This window comes from Rhinatrema bivittatum, chromosome 3 (assembly GCF_901001135.1).
Source record: "Rhinatrema bivittatum chromosome 3, aRhiBiv1.1, whole genome shotgun sequence".
Lineage (NCBI taxonomy): Eukaryota > Metazoa > Chordata > Amphibia > Gymnophiona > Rhinatrematidae > Rhinatrema > Rhinatrema bivittatum.
The window spans coordinates 515,321,249-515,338,848 of NC_042617.1; the positions used below are offsets into that span (position 1 = coordinate 515,321,249).

Consider the following 17,600-nt stretch of genomic DNA (forward strand, 5'->3'; position numbering starts at 1 on the left):
AAACGGCTAGCTTTTAAATATCAACCCCATTGTGATTTAACTTGCAGCTCCCTGGCTCCAATCTAAGAACTGTGCTACTGATTTAAAGAAACAACTCCTACAGCAGAGTCAGGCGAAGATCTGTTTCTGACAAAGGCTGGATCCTTATTTCTGCTCTCTGTCACATAGTTTTTCATTGCGATGTCTATTTCAGAGCGCAGCATGGGCACTGTTTTAAAATAAACATACCAAAGTCACCTGTAAGCCCCCTTGGGAAGGGTGGGGGCTTATACTTTGAATCCCTGCTGAGTTGGGAAACATTGATTCTGTGATGGGGACAGGGTAAAGCTGTAGGAGCCCTAAACGAGATCACTCTTAAAAAAAAAACCAAAAAAAACCCCCCAAACTCAGCCTATGCTCAAAATGTTTTGTACCAAGTACAGTTGCCAACTACTTGGTTTTGGATCGGACAGCCAGGTTTTCAGATGTGCTGTACAGTGTCTGGTCAGAAGTACTGATGACACTGAAAATTCGGATTTTGTAGGAGGCTCCTCTTTTCCACAGCTTCCTGGGTACAGGGAGAGAAAGACAGAACCGAGAGCTGAGCTATGTCCCTGCCATCTTGCCTCCTTTCTTATGTTGGGATGGGATGGGCTAGGGAAAGGAGGCCGGGGCACAGCACAGCCCTCAGTTCCCAGTGGTTCCACAGATCTCTGCAGCAGTGGCCCTCTGGATCCCTACTCCTCCCTCTCTGAGTGCTGGGCCAAAACTTGAGAGAGGGGCTACAGTGAGCCAACTAAGGGATACAGGAACAGAGGAGGGGAAGATGGAGAAAGAGACAGTCACCGAGTGGGGAAAGAGGAGAGTCAGAAGGGACACAGAGAAAAGGGGAGGGAAAGGAAGAGAGACACATGGAGAGCAAGGGAGGAAAGAGACAAAGAGGGGACATGGAAGTAAGGAAGGTCACAGGGAAGTGGAGAGGCACAATGGGGGCATGAGGGAAGGAGGAAGACAGGGGGGGGGAAGGGAAGGAAGAGGCAGAAGAGGCACAAAGGAGACAGGGAGACACAGGAGGAAAGAAGATAGAGGAAGGAACTGGGAAGAGAAGGAGACAAGAGGTAAGAAGGAGAGAGAGACTAGCATGGGGAGGGAGGGAGGGGACTTGAGATAGGAGGGCAGCACAAGAGAGGGGTGCACAGAGGAGGGAGAGGACATATTGAGAGACAGGTAGCACAAGGGAGACAGATGAAAGGCTGGGAATGTTTTAAGGAAAGGGAGCGTGAACCACCTGTGACTGAGAGAGGAAGCTGTGTGTTTGGGAGTGTGCATGTATGTATGAGAGAGGAGGCTGTGTTTGGGAGTGTGCATGTATGTATGAGAGTGGCTTTATGTATGAGAGGAGTCTGTGGGGAGTGCGCATGTGTGTTTGAGAGAGGAGGCTCTGTGAGTGTGTCTGACAGAAGGCTATGTGTATGAGAGAGGAGATTGTGTGTTTGGGAGTGTGTGTGAGAGAGAGGAAGCTTTGTATTTATGAGGAAGTATGCAGGTGGGTGTGTATATGAAAGGCTTTAGTTGTGATAGAGAGCAAAACTGCATGAGAGAGGCTGTGGTTGATGTATTTGAGGATAGTTGAAATAAGTTTATTAAAAAAGTATATTGAGGGGGGTGCTTGAAAGCCAAGTAATAAGTGGATTGACAACTGTCAGTAGTCTGTAATACCACCCCCCAAAAGCATTAAGTTTAGTGGGGTGTCCAGTTATGGTCCATGGAAAAGTTGGCTACCCTAGTACCAGGCAAAAATAACATTTATTGATCAAATCAAAGTTCAGCAGATACAAAATTTGGCAAACTACAAAAATCCATGTCAAAATAATTCTTCAAATTCCACTGGCACCAGAAGTATTAGCAGAAACCTTATGCTACACACAATATGATAGCAGGGTCTTTCCACAAAGGTAACAAATCATGGATTATTATTATACCTGCAAGAACTTGGATTGGAAGGATATGTATTAAGATAAGTTTTATTCATACTTGACTAACTGTCTTTCCAAGTTAGTTGGAACAATGCTAGTTCGGCTATCCATCCATTGTCATTTCAATTGTCATTTGGGTCCCTCAGAGTTCCATTTTAGCACTGACTTATAAATGTATTTATTTAGATATTTATTTTATTTATATAACTCGTGCCTTTTCACTGATAGCTCAAGGCAAGTTTATTGTTTAGTTAGTTTTTTAAAACATTTATTACCCACCCTTCTTACGTTCAGGACAGGGTACAACAGAACATACATAATAGATAAAACCAAGGAATCAACATTACAGTGAAACTTAAAAGTAATTAATAAAAAAAATACAATACAAATCAGAAAATGCTTAGATGACAAGGATCACAAGCAGTGAATGACACCAGGGGCCAGGAGGCCAGAGACTGTTTATTGCTAGCCTGGTTCAGGAAAGCTTTTTGGGAGAGATGCCTTTTTAGGGCTTTTGTAAAGAAATGTCTTTCGTGGAGGTTTCAAAATTCTTTCTGTAGAAGAGGGCCAGCTGAAAAAAATGCACGTTACATTCAGGTACTGTGTAGGCATTTCCCTGTGCCCAGAGGGCTTACAATCTAAGGGCCTTATTTACTGTGAGGCCATATTCAGAATTAAACATCTAAATGTCCAACTTGGAGTTAGATGGATAACTTGTGAGTTATCCATCCAATTGGCTTTGGAGCCTGATTTACTAAGCCTTTTTCCCATAGACAGAGAATGGGGGTAAAGCCTTAGTAAATCAGGCTCCAAATTTATACCTTTTTCTTAATCTTTAACCTTTTTATTTAGCTATCTTAATTCAGGATTTTGGTTTTAGTGGATGTTTATAGTCTGTCACGAGCTGATATTCAGCTGTTGGCATTTGCGGATGTTAGGTTAAAAAAATGGATATGATTCATCTATCTTAAATTCTAGTTTGGCTGCAGTTACAGGTTGGTTAAAAGAAAACAGATTAAATTCCTTCCCTCTTCCCCATCTCACATATGAAAAAGTCTCATTAACACACCACCTGCTTGATGTTACAATTAAGTTATGTCTTTATATGCTTAGCTTTATAAGTTCACACACAGTAAGGCCGATTCATAGGTCGTCCTCTATTATACCTGTTTATACACTATTGCTGTATGCCCAAATGTAACTAGTTGTTTGTACACGGTTTAATATGTGTTATTCGAATGTGTTATATGTATTAAGTTGTTTAATCTGTAAACCGGAGTGAAGGCAGCCTGCTATACTTCGGTATAAAAAAAAAAAAAAAAAAAAGAGTCTAAATAAATAAATAAAAGTTAAACCCATCCAAGATTGATGCATTGTGGATTAGTAGGGATTATCAAGCTTTTAACTATGTTTTCAGAAGTAATGGGTACAAATGTTTGTCTTAAACTCGGGAATGACCCTAGACTCAAAGTTTTGAAAGATCGAGAGGCTGATATTCAGATTATAACTTATCTGGCTAAGAGGCAGCTTTTCTCAGCTACCACCACTTAGCCAGGTAAGTTGTTTATCCAGCTAATTTGATAGCCAGTGGGTGAGCAGAAGTGAGTGGATCGAGGTGGCGCTACTTATCCAGTTCACTTAACCGGAGAAGTAGCGATATTCACTCTCTCCAGTTAAGTTAATCGGCTAAAGTTAGACCTGCCATAGAGCATATAACTATCCAGCTAAATTGCGACTTTTAGGCAGATGTTCAGCAGAATATCTGTGCTGCTGAATATCCCATGTAACTTAGCAGGATAAGTTATATCTGGCTAAGTTACATACCCAGGTAACTTTCAGTAATGGGCTCAAAAGTTCTAGGTAGGACAAAAGTGTTGGGTTTTTTTTTTCCACTTATACCTTTTGCGTAAAATTAAATTTTATTTAAGTAAGAAAGACTTGGAAACGCTGGTTCATTCTTTAATTCTTATAAAATTAGATTACTGTAACACACATTATCGAGGGTGTACTGGTCATCTGATTAGATGTCTGCAATTAATTCAGAATACAATTTCAAAACTATTGTTTGGCACTAAGAAGTATTTACCTCTGCTGACTGGTTTTGGTCAAAGGAGGTCCTCAAAATTTGACCTCTCATTTATGCCCTTATGGACCTGCATGTTTCCTGATGTCCTCACAGCAGGATTTGCTGGTGGTTCCCCCTCTGTCTGTGATCAGATTAGAGCAGCATTTCCCAACCTTTTCCTGGAGGCACACCTAATCAGTTGGGTTTTCAGGAATGCCAAAATGAATATGAATTAGAGAGATTTGCATATCCTGAGTCTCTAATGTATGCAAATCTATCTCATTCAACATGGATATTCTGAAAACCCCACTGGTTTAGGTGTGCCTTTAGACAGGGTGGGGAAACACCTGGTCAGAGCATACTCGACAAACAGCCTTCAGTTAGCTTACTAAACTTGGAATTCAATATCGTTGATTATCAAGAAAATTAATTATTTTACATTTTGGAATTCTTTGAAATCTGGCTTTTTTACTTAAACATATGATCTGTAAGCTTTCATCCTGTGAGTATACTTTTAAGATATTTAGGATATTTTTAAGAGGTGCAACTGTGTTTTTGTCTTTTCTGTTTAATAATTTTTTTTATTTTTTTTTTAGAATAATTATATGTATGCGTACTTTTTTTATTTGATTGCAGTGATTGTCATTGGCTTTTATTGATTGTAATGTTTTTGAGAATTTGTGAAAGTGGATTGTGGAAGACTGATTGGAGTTTCCCTGGCTGGAGACAGAAATCCATACAGACTCCAGCCTTTCTGATGCAGATAAAATGTTATTAACCAAACACAGCACTTAACAATGGACTTTCTACCTTAGCAGTAGTCGCTTACATACACAGGACTGAAGACTGCCTTGCTTCAGGTCACTGTACCTTCACTCCCTTTTGGTTTGGACAGAGCACTTTACAGGAGCTGCCTTCCTCCTGGAGGCATAGGAGCCTCCTGAACACAGCTGGGTCTGCACTCTTATCCCAGCCCCAGCTGGGTCCTGCTTTCTGGACTCTTCTCTGCCCCACAGGGTCCCACCCATAGAGCATTCTCCCTCTATGGAATTAAGGTGGTCCTGCATATGGAAACGGGGTCACTCGGTCAGAGGGATGTACAACAAAATGGCACTGGCCAGCCCTAAATCTGGTAGCCTTTTAATGTCACTATGCCACCAGACTCAAGGCCAGATGGCACAATTTACAAAGGAACACCAGTGGGGAAGGAGGTGCATGGGCATTTTTTCTGCCTATTTCACTATGCAGGACCTCCATGGAAGAGGGTGTGTGGGAGCCATGGAGGTCCCTGGCCCTGACAGCTTTTTCAGAGAGGGGCCCTGGCAGAGTTTTAGAATGGGGGTCTTTGAGAACCTTGGGGAGGCCCAGAATGGCAATGGAGTTTTTTATTTTACAATTATGGCAGGTTTTTTTTTTCAGAATGAAATGAAAGGAAAACTAAAAAAAAATTGTTGGTTTTTCTTTTGTTCCATTTTGAAAACAAAATGAAACAAAATAGGAAATACACATCTTTAATAATCAAAGCAAATGTACGTGCTTACTTTTTATTTTGATTATTGGTGCAAATCCTGTAGGTAAAAAGTACCTGTGGAATTTGAATCCTAGGAATTAGTTTGATTATTGACCTCTTAATTAACCCATTCAGGTATGCTTTTCTTATCTAGAAAGGTCTTCATTTTGCAACTTGATTTTGCAAACTTATTTTTTTTGAAAATATAGCATGCTTAACCATCACAGCTCAGGGGCATATTGAAGCAAGGTGGTCTTTTCCAGATGCAGTCCCTAATACAGCCAATATAATTCAGTTGCAATATTAGTAAAGGATCTATTCTTTCTTTAATTCTGTCAATAAGACTAGAAAATTAATAAAAGGTACATTTTTACTAGGTTTAATGCGCTAATCAAGATAATTCATTGTCTGCATCTGTCAATAAGGAAGATCATGGCACTAGCTGGTGACACTGAGTCATCTTAAACATGTTCTGATCTTTTAATTTCATTCATTATGTAGTGCTATAGATTACACTGTGGTTGTTGGTTTCTCTTATGTTTCATTTTTTATTGAATTATATAAAAATACATAAGATTTTCCCTACTGGATCATACCAAAAGTCCATCAAGCCCATTATCCTGTTTCTAACAGTGGCTAATTCAGGTCATAAGTACCTGGCAGGATCCCAAGGGGTAGATAGATTCCAAGCTGCTTATTCCAGTGGCTTTCTGCAACTCTACCTTAACAATGGTTAATTGACTTTTTCTCAAAAGAACATAAGATATGCCATACTAGGTCAGACCAAGGGTCCATCAAGCCCAGTATCCTGTTTCCAATAGTGGCCAATCCAAGGCACAAGTACCTGTCAAGTACCCAAACATTAGATAAATCACAGGCTACTATTGCTTATTAAATACCTTAATAGCAGTTTATGGATTTTTCCTCTAGGAACTTATCTAAACTTTTTTTTTTAAACCCTGTTACACTAACTGCTGTAACCACATCCTCTGGCAATGAATTCCAGAGCTTAACTATGCACTGAGTGAATAAAGAATTTTCTTTGATTTGTTTTAAATGAGCTACTTGCTAACTTCCTGGAGTGCCCCGTTCCTTCTATTATCTGAGAGAGTAAATAACCAATTTGCATTAACACGAGAGAAATATCCACTGATTGCTAAATACCACTGACGAGACTAATACGGATGACGATATTTTACCATTTTTTCAAATATTGTCAATCAATTTCTATTCGCATGCTTAATTCACGAATCCAAGATTTATTATTATCACGATTTATTTATTATCACTAATTCAAGATATATCAACAAGATGTATTATCCCCAGCTATCCAAAACTTGTAAGACGAGGTTATATATGTTGTTCCTTATCTGGTTACTTTATTTTTATTTTTTCTATACCGACATTCCTGTAAAAGTACAAATCATATCTGTTCACACTGAAACTTCAATTTCGCTCTAGGGCGGTACATGGAACAATGTTGCCAGTTAACAGTAAACACTTCAAAGTGAAAAGTGGCATAAACGTAGCCTAAAACTCTAGAAACTCATTTTAACATAATCTAAAACTCATGAAACTCATCTTAGCAGTAAATACAGTAATTAAAATAAATCAATATAAGTAATATAAATAAATCAGCTCGGGAGACGGAGGTACAGGGGAGATGGTAGATGGGGGAAAGAGAAGAACTGGGAAGGGGATTGCGGTGTCTAGCCGGAGAGAGCGTTTGGACGAGTTAAGAGGAAGGCGAGGGGGGATAAGTGACTAGAAGTTGGATTCGCTAGTGCGAGTAAGGTTGAAGGCAAGGGGCGATTAGGTGCTTGAAAGGCTTGGCTAAAAAGCCATGTTTTCAGTCTCTTTTTGAAGACAGAAGGGCAGGATTCTCGTCTGAGGTCGGGGGTAATGCATTCCATTGGTGTGGACCAGCTGTAGAAATGGCGCGTTTCTAAGTGATGTTTTGTTTCCAATTTGTATTACGTTGTGTTATAGCAGTTGTTTCTCATATTGTAATAAGTTGTTTGACCTGTAAACTGGAGTGAAGGCATTCAGCTATACTTCGGTATATACGTTTAAAGGTTAGCGCCAGCAGTCTGGTTCCACCCTGGTTTAGGTGGAGCCCATCTCTTCAGAAAATGCTCCCCCTTCCCCAAAAGGTTCCCCAGTTCCTTACAAAACTGAATCCTTTTTCCTTGGCCATCGTCTCATCCCTGCATTGAGAATCCGGAGCTCTGCCTGCCCCTGGTGACCTGTGCATGGAACAGGGAATGCTAACCTGGAGGTTCTGGATTTCAGCTTTCTATCTAAGAGCCTAAATTTGGCTTCCAGAACCTTCCTCCCACATTTTCATATGTTGTTGGTGCCCACATGTACCACAATAGTTGGCTCCTCCCCAGCACTGTCTAAAATCCTATCTAGGTGACGCGTGAGGTTCATCACCTTCGCACCAGATAGGCATGTTACCAGGCAATCCTCACGCCCAGCAGCCACCCAGCTGTCTACATTTCAAATAATCAAATCACCAGTTATGACGGTTGACCTAACCCTTCCCTCCTGGGCAGTAGGCCTGGGAGACACATCCTTGGTGTGAGAGGACAATGCACTACCTGTTTGCAAGGTTCTCTTGCAATTTCTCACAATCCTCGTGCGATTTAATAACTTTGAATAATTTTGTGTTATCAGCAAATTTGATCTCCTGACTTGTTCCCATTTTCAAGTCATTTATAAATATATTAAAAAGCATTGCTCCTAGAACAGATCACGGGCACGCCACTATTCAGCTTTCTCCACTGAGAAAATTTAACTTTTAGCCCTACTCTCTGTTTTCTGTCTCCTAACTACTTCCCAATCCACACTAGTACACCGTGTCCTATCCCATGACTCTTTAATTTCCTAAGAAGTCTCTTATGGGGGACTTTGTTACATGGTTTCTGGAAATCCAGATACACTATATCAGCTGGCTCACCTTTATCCACATGTTTGTTTATGCCCTCAAAAAAAAGTAGCAGATTGGTGAGGCAAGACTTCCCTTGGGTTAATCAATGTTGGCTTTGTCCCATTAAATTATGCCTATCTATATTTATTTATTTATTTATTTAAAATCTTTTCTATACCGTCGTTAAGTGGGAGCCATCACAACGGTTCACAATAAGGCACAAAAACTGTTGCATAAAGTGTCTGGAATTTTAACTCTTACACAGGTGCCATCAAAAATACTGTAACAATATATCATAATAAGTACTATTTGGTGAGTGTTATAAGTTATGTCTAGGATTTCTAACTCTGCTAAAAGTTTGGTGTTACTTAACTTTTCAGCAATTTGGTTTTTTATGATAGTTTCCACCATTTTGCCTGGCACAGACGTCAGACTCACTTGTCTGTAATTTTCTGGATCACCTCTTGTTCCCTTTTTAAAAATTGGCGTTACATTGGCAACCCTCCAGTCTTCGGGTACCATAGACAATTTTAATGATAGTTTACAAATTATTAATAGCAGGTCCTCAGTTTCATTTCTCCGTTCTTTTAGCAATCTGGGATGTATACAGTCTGGTCCAGGTGATTTGCTATTCTTAGTTTATCAATTTGCCCTATTATATCTTGCATCTACACTGAGATTTGTTTCAGTTCTGCTGAACCATCACCTTTGTAGAGCATTTCTGGCATGGGTATCTCTCTTACATCTTCCTCAGTGAATACTGAAGCAAATAATTCATTTAGTCTCTCTGCTATGGCTTTGTCATCCCAAAGTGCCTGTTTTTATCCCTTGATCATTTAATAGTCCAAATGACTCCCTGCAGGCTTTCTACTTTGAATGTACCTGAACAAGTTTTTATGAGTTTTTGGCCTCCATGGCAAGCTTCTTTTCAAATTCTCTTTTTGTCTTCCTTTATTTTACCACTCATTCAGATAAGATTTACAGTTTGGGCAAAAAGAGAAAAAAAAACACAAAGCCTGCAAGCTGATTTACGAGCATGGTTTTGAAATGGCACATATTTTGCCCAAAGGTGTTAATTTTTTGTAGTTTTTCCCAACTGTTTATATAAATTTAAAAAGCAGGGCAAAAGTTTATTGTTCTTTTCTCGTGTTTTTGATTGCCTATTTTTTTTTCTGTAGAATTTTTTTTTTCCCTTATGGAGGATACAGAAATGAAAATAATTAGGCAAAGGATGTAGTATTGAAAAATTGTAAAAGCAAATCAATTAGCAGGTATTGTTTTTTTACCTTTCTTTTGCCTGAAATTTAAATCTGGCCCTATGGATTTGTTAAAATTTGTAGGCCACACATTTCTTAAGTTCATGGTGGTTTACATAATGAATGCCCAAGTTAGTTCAAGTAAGAGTAATATTCTGATTAACTATTTTCCTACAGACACAGAATGGAAAAAGCCCTAGCAAGCTTTGTAAGCTTTCCTAAGAACATAAGAACATAAGAAATTGTCATGCTGGGTCAGACCAAGGGTCCATCAAGCCCAGCATCCTGTTTCCAACAGAGGCCAAACCAGGCCACAAGAACCTGGCAATTACCCAAACACCTAGAAGATCCCATGCTACTGATGCAATTAATAGCAGTGACTATTCCCTAAGTAAACTTGATTAATAGCAGTTAATGGACTTCTCTTCCAAGAACTTATCCAAACCTTTTTTGAACCCAGCTACACTAACTGCACTAACCACATCCTCTGGCAACAAATTCCAGAGATTTATTGTGCGTTGAGTGAAAAAGAATTTTCTCCGATTAGTCTTAAATGTGCTACTTGCTAACTTCATGGAATGCCCCCTAGTCCTTCTATTATTCGAAAGTGTAAATAACAGAGTCACATCTACTCGTTCAAGACCTCTCATGATCTTAAAGACCTCTATGATATCCCCCCTCAGCCGTCTCTTCTCCAAGCTGAACAGCCCTAACCTCTTCAGCCTTTCCTCATAGGGGAGCTGTTCCATCCCCTTTATCATTTTGGTTGCCCTTCTCTGTACCTTCTCCATTGCAACTATATCTTTTTTGAGATACGGCGACCAGAATTGTACACAGTATTCAAGGTGTGGTCTCACCATGGAGCGATATAGAGGCATTATGACATTTTCCGTTTTATTAACCATTCCCTTCCTAATAATTCCTAACATTTTATTTGCTTTTTTGACTGCTGCAGCACACTGAGCTGACGATTTCAATGTATTATCTACTATGACGCCTAGATCTCTTTCTTGGGTGGTAGCTCCTAATATGGAACCTAACATCGTGTAACTACAGCTAGGGTTATTTTTCCCTATATGCAACACCTTGCACTTGTCCACATTAAATTTCATCTGCCATTTGGATGCCCAATCTTCCAGTCTTGCAAGGTCCTCCTGTAATGTATCACAGTCTGCTTGTGATTTAACTACTCTGAATAATTTTGTATCATCTGCAAATTTGATAACGTCACTCATCGTATTCCTTTCCAGATCATTGATATATATATTGAAAAGCACCGGTCCAAGTACAGATCCCTGAGGCACTCCACTGTTTACCCTTTTCCACTGAGAAAATTGACCATTTAGTCCTACTCTCTGTTTCCTGTCTTTTAACCAGTTTGTAATCCACGAAAGGACATCGCCTCCTATCCCATGACTTTTTAGTTTTCGTAGAAGCCTCTCATGAGGGACTTTGTCAAACGCCTTCTGAAAATCCAAATACACTACATCTACCGGTTCACCTTTATCCACATGTTTATTAACCCCTTCAAAAAAATGAAGCAGGTTTGTTAGGCAAGACTTCCCTTGGGTAAATCCATGTTGACTGTGTCCCATTAAATCATGTCTTTCTATATGCTCTACAATTTTGATCTTGAGGATAGTTTCCACTATTTTTCCCGGCACTGAAGTTAGGCTCACTGGTCTATAGTTACCCGGATCACCCCTGGAGCCTTTTTTAAATATTGGGGTTACATTGGCCACCCTCCAGTCTTCAGGTACAATGGATGATTTTAATGATAGGTTACAAATTTTAACTAATAGGTCAGAAATTTCATTTTTGAGTTCCTTTAGTACCCTGGGATGCATACCATCCGGTCCAGGTGACTTGCACAACTATTCCAAATATTCCTTCATCATACATCCAAGCCTCCTTCTGCTAAGCAACACAGTCTTGTGGATGTGCTTAAGTACTTGAATCTCGATAATCTCTAGTGCCTATCATTTGTTGAAACATTTCTTTTGAAAACTGCAGGAATTTCAGATATTTTTGTCCCAAGGTTTTTGTTTATTTTACTGCCATATAATTGCCTATCTATATATATATAGAGAGAGAGATAATATTATCACTCTCATTAATGATCAGTTAGAAAGTCAACTCACTCACTTAACACAAAAATAATTTATAGTGATTGGTGGGTACATATTTGTGGAACCTTTGTGTTCATATTTTCTGCTTAGGACCATGTTATTAATTTGAGGTCTGACTACTTTGTACCAGAAACAAGTATCTTCCCCGGAAATAACTTTTTTTCACTCAGTCTCATTATTCTGAAGTCGTCTTCTTGTTTTAGGAACACGGTAATGTGGCAGCATATATGACCATATTCTTTTTGGGTTCTCTCAGGCAGTAGTAAAGAAGAGTCTCCATATTTACTGGCTGCAATGGTATATTAATAGCTCAAAGGAAGGCCAAATTGAGACCATGTACAAGAGAGGAAAATTCTCATCATTGAAAAATGTATTCAGCTTGGAGCACCTTGCATTCAATAACTGTACAAAACTTATTGTTGTGCTCTCATTGAGTTAAGTATTTTCTTCAAGAATGGATAATTTTACTCAACAATGATTGACAGTTGTATGACTTTTTTCCTTGGATTTCTGATCAGTGGTGGGTACATACATTTTGGAGGCTTTATCTTGCTATTCTCAGCTTAAAATAGTGTGTGTTTGATTTTATTGTATTTGTTCATTATATCCATGGTGTAAACATGGATTTATAAATAAGAAAAGTAACTCAAAAGAAGTTTCCATGCAGATAATTTTATTATTTGCATAATGAAAAATTATAAACCAAAAAACGTTTTTGTTAATTAGGAATGACAAGTAATTAGAAAGCTATGAAGGTAATATTCCGCTAGAACTTATTATATTGGTCCTTTAATTCTTGGTAAGAATCAAAAGAAGTTTGTTATATTAATTTGTATGGTTAAACCATAGTTCGTTTGACACTATTTAGCTATATTTATTTATTTACCCCATTTATAGTTCACTGATCCACCCATCTGAGGGGGTAACAATTCACATACATAATAGTTAAAACATATTTACATCTATACAACAACATAGAAGAGACAATATGAAAACACTCAAAAAAAAATAATCAGCTTGAAGTAAAATTCTAGCAATTTATCTCTGACAGTTAAAACATTAAGTAGAAAATGCTAGACTAACAAAATGGGCTTTTAGGAGCTTTCTAAATCGGATAAAGTCATGTTCAAATCTAATCACCTCTGGCAGTGCATTCCAAAGTATGGGGCCCGCTATACCAAATATCTGTTCTCTGGATTCAGATAAGTGAACTATCGTAAGAGTTGGTACTTCTAACAACAATTTTGTTGTAGCTGCTGCGATGGATATTTGTTAACCAGAGTTTGAATACCAGATGGAGCAAGGTTATGAAATGCCTTAAAAATGAGTGTGAGAATTTAAAATCTTAATTACAATTTGTTTGAAATGGTGCATTAAAGACTCCAGATAAATATGATGTGGTGGCATCATACCACTTGGCCATTATGTTCTCAGTCCACATAGGCAAATATTTAAATTATATGCTTGCTAGCTCCTCTGTGCAATTCTCATCCAGTGTTTTCAGGGTTGGAAAGATTCCAGAGCCTATAAGTAGCTGATTGTATTGTTGAACAAGTGACATTAATTGAACCTGTGTCCACAGGAACAGTAAGTATGGTGTTAATACATGTGTAAGACATAGAGTGAAATAAAGAAGAGGAGACAGGAAGAAGACCAGGGACAGGGCTTTGTACTTGCTGACACTGGCCAGTAGTTTGCAAGGGTCCTGAGAAAATGCACTAGGTTGCTATGGCAACTTGCTGCAATGCCATCTAAGTCAACAGAGCTGATGGCGGGTCGCTGGGATTGGTAGCGCTGTACTTTTTGCCACCTTTGTTACTTGTTATAGTAGTTGTAAAGATTTTCAACATGGATTACAGCCGTGCTTCCCTAACATTTGAATTTTGGCACCTCCTTGTGAACTATAGCAATTAACTAAAAATAAGATAACTTCAAAATCCATCTCAGTCTGTTTTTCAGTTTTGATTCTGCAAATGTGAAGATGTATATTTTGAATCCTTTTGAAATACTACTGTTTAACTGCTGTTATTATCCTACTTTTTAACTATGAATTTCATGGTCGTGCAACTCTGATTAGACTTTTTATATCAGGGGCCATCCAAAATCTCAATCACCAATTGGTGGGTCCAGATCTATACAGTGCTGAGAATATTTGTGAACCCCAAGGATAATGAGAATTTCAAGTTCTTACCGTGATATCCTTGTTTAATTGAAACCAGTGCAATAAAAAGAGTATAAATTAAATTATTCTATGTTTCTTGAAACATAATAATGTACAAAGCAGGAAAAAGACTAATTCAGAATCTCTGTGTAAAATAATTAGTGAATATGGCTTCCTTAGCACAATTAATTGGCTAAGCAGAATCAGGTGCTTAAATAGTTACAAGTAAACTACCCTGCAGAATAAATTTGCACAATTGAGTTTTAGGAATCATTTTCTACATAAAGGTTCAAAAGGTTTTGATTTTGGTCTTCACCATAAAAGTTAGTGGGAACTCATTATGCCACGATTGAAAGAAATGTCAAGGGACCTGTGAAAGAGTAGTTGATGGTCATCTGTCTAGACAGGGTTACAAGACCATTTCTTAACAGTTGGGGCTCCATCCATCCACTGTCAGACAGTCTACAAATGGAAAAAGTAATACAAATGGAAAAAGAATACAGTGCCTCTACCAGGAGTGATCATGCCAAGAGGAAACTGGATGTCCAGGCCTCTTTTGCTGTGGCTGATGTGAGTTTATATGCATCAACTATCAAGAAACAATTGAATGGGGATGGTGTTCATGGGAGGATAGCTAGGAAGAAATGAATGCTCTAAAAAAAACCCAACAAAAACCCATTGCTACCTGCCTCAGGTTTGCCAAGGAGCATCTAGATGACCCATAAGACTTCTGGAATAACATTCTTTGAACACATGAGACCAAAAATTGAATTTTTGTCACACTAACAAACATTTTGTTTGGTGAAAAACTAGACACTGCTTTCCAAAGTAAGAACCTTATCCTGACTTTCAAACATGGGATCGGGATATCATTGTGTGGGTCTATCATTGATAGAACCATGAATTTTGCTTTATACCAGACAATTCTAGAAGAGAATGGCAAGCTATCCATCTATAAATGGAAGCTGAACTGAAATTAGGTCATGCAGCAGGATGTAAGTCTATTACAGTATTGTAATGAGTTTGGTATTGGTGGACCCTTAGTGCTGTGGTATGGTTGGCACGGCCCAGTGGACTCTCCCGGGAGGCCCACGAGTGTGTTCAGAGCTTCCGGGGCTGGTACTTCCTCTACGCTGCTCTCGTGCATTGCGAGTTACAGGACATGCCAGTCCCAGGCATTTGAATGTACTCGCAGGGCCAGCACACGAGCAGAGTGGCGGAACAGGCTCCCGCTTCTCCTTCAGCTCTCCCAGGTCTGGGACATGCGTGGGCTGAAGTGCGGCATGCGCAGCCACATGGAGAACTCCTGCATGGTTGCACGTACACACCACTGGAACATTACCCAGCAGGAGCTGGGCATAGGTTAAGTTCCCGCCACAGGGCGCGTCCACCAGCTGTCAGCGTGGGCCTCCCGGGAGAGTCCACTGGGCCCTGGTCTTGTCTCGCCTTGTCTCCCCTGGCTTGATCTCCCAGTACTGACTCTTGCTTTGGACCTTAACTTTCCCTGTTTGCCTCCTGGACCTGACCTTTTGCCTTGAATCCAATTGTGCCTTGTCTGCTTCTAGCCCCGACCTCTGGCCTGTCTTCTGTATCTCCCCTCCCCCGACCGCCTTAGTTAACGTACGTGTCTCTTGCTAAAATGTATGACATATGAACACATCAAGTAAATGTAATGGCTACCTATAATATTTATATCATGATGTAAACTGTTGTGATCTTCATTTGGAATCGTGGTATATAAAATGGCTAAATAAATAAAAATAAATAAATCTCTTCTCTGTTGCCTGCTCCGACCCCTGGCCTGCCTCCGGTATCTGTCTGCTGTCTACCCTGACCTCTCACTTGTCTCTGGTATCTCCAGTCTGCCGCCAGCCCTGATTTTGGTCTGTCATTGGACCCTCATCTGCTTGACCACCCAAGGAACCCACTTAAGTCCTGTCGGCTGCCAGAACCCAAAGGCTCCACCTGCCAGCAGGAGCCACAAATAGGTACTGTAAGCAGGAAACATCTGAGCATTGGCATACCTGAAAGTGCCACTGTTTATGCTCTTTCAGGACAAGAGATCCTAAGTGTCTTACTTGTCCCATAAGGTCAAATGGGCCAGGCACCAAGGGGTCTCTTCTACCCAACAGTGCATCCCTTGTGACCTTGCAGGCTTACTCCAAAACTCTCTCTGAGAGGCCAGTCCTTCTGTCATGAAGGAATAGAAATAGCGGACGTTCCTATGGTGAGGTGTGAGGTAAGCTAAGGGGATAGTGAAGGAGCCTTTCAGTTTAAATATGAATTATTAATTGTAAATGGACTGTGTTAGCCAGTTGATGTAAATACCTAGTCATTTGTATCTGAGAAATAAATGCAAGCCATTGGGAACAGCAGCCGGGAGAATGGAATGACTTCCCGCAGCAGTTCACCACCTTCAAGACCCCCCCCCCCTTAAACAGGGCTCGCACCCCCTCCGGCCCTGCAGCTGGGACCGGGGATGGCTACATGCACTGAGAAGGTGCTACATGATTGTGGTTCCCGTTTAGCTTACAGAGCTGTCACCGTTTCTAGCAGTGATGAATGCCAGGCTATATTTATTATTCACACTTCCTCGCAGCAAACAAGCAGCTCCATCCAGTCCCACATGCTGCACATTTACAGAAGGCTTGTGAGCAATCGTGGACACCTTGCAGCGTCTTTGCTGATTTTTTTTTTTTTCCTTCTCCCACACCATTTACCATGGTAACCATTTGGTTCTAGGGTCTCTGCCTAATGTGAGAATGAATTAGGCACAACCACATTTTATCCTGCATGTTAGATGACATTGACCTTTCGAGATGACAATCCTGCACGGTGAATAACAGAACAGAAAAGCCTAGCAAATCATGCAAATATGTCTAGCGTATATTAAAAGAATTCAGCCTGCACTTGGTGCAGGCACAGGAAGACCTGAATATAGGAACCACAGTTTAGTTGCCAGCAGCTCAGGTTCGAGGTCTGCACAGTCAGATTCTATAATTTTGAAACCAGTGGAGCAGCCTCTAGCACTCAGGCAGAGTGCAACGCAGAAAGAGCAGAAGAAAGGCAATTAAAAAGGCAGCAAATGTTAACAGAAAACGTCCTCCACAAACAAAAGGGTCCCGAAGGGACAAGAGCCAGAAAAAGCCCCAGTCACCTTTTGCCTTCTCTTTTTCTTGTGTGCTGCATTTTGTTTTGAATGCTAACAGCTGTTTAACTTGTTGGCTGGAGTTCTTTGCTATTGTGCACCGCCAGAGCTCCCGCTGTTCATTGCGGATGGTTGTTACAAGTGCCTTCAGCTTTGAATGAAAGTATGACTGCTGTAATTTTTTTTTTTTTTAGATAAATATGTACAGTTTCAGCCTGGGAGATATATATGTCTTATGTGAGCAACAGCACAGTGCTGTTTTATATCACAAAATCAACTGTTTGCACAGTGTCGAATGACATCAAACAGCTACCATGACAGTTCCAGTCAAGCTAAGAAGGCTTGCTATCTTAGGAGACAATCTGACATTGCTTTAAAGCTGGGGTAGGCAACTCAAATAGGTTCGGGTTCTCAGGAGATCCACAATGAATATGCATGAGGTAG

General features: G+C 40.0%; 1 protein-coding gene across 3 annotated transcripts in view; it reads left to right on the forward strand.

Moving 5' to 3' along the window:
- PTK2B (protein tyrosine kinase 2 beta) overlaps window positions 1-17,600 on the forward strand; it is a 330,459-nt gene that overhangs the window by 155,555 nt on the left and 157,304 nt on the right. The gene's annotated exons all lie outside the window — the stretch shown is intronic.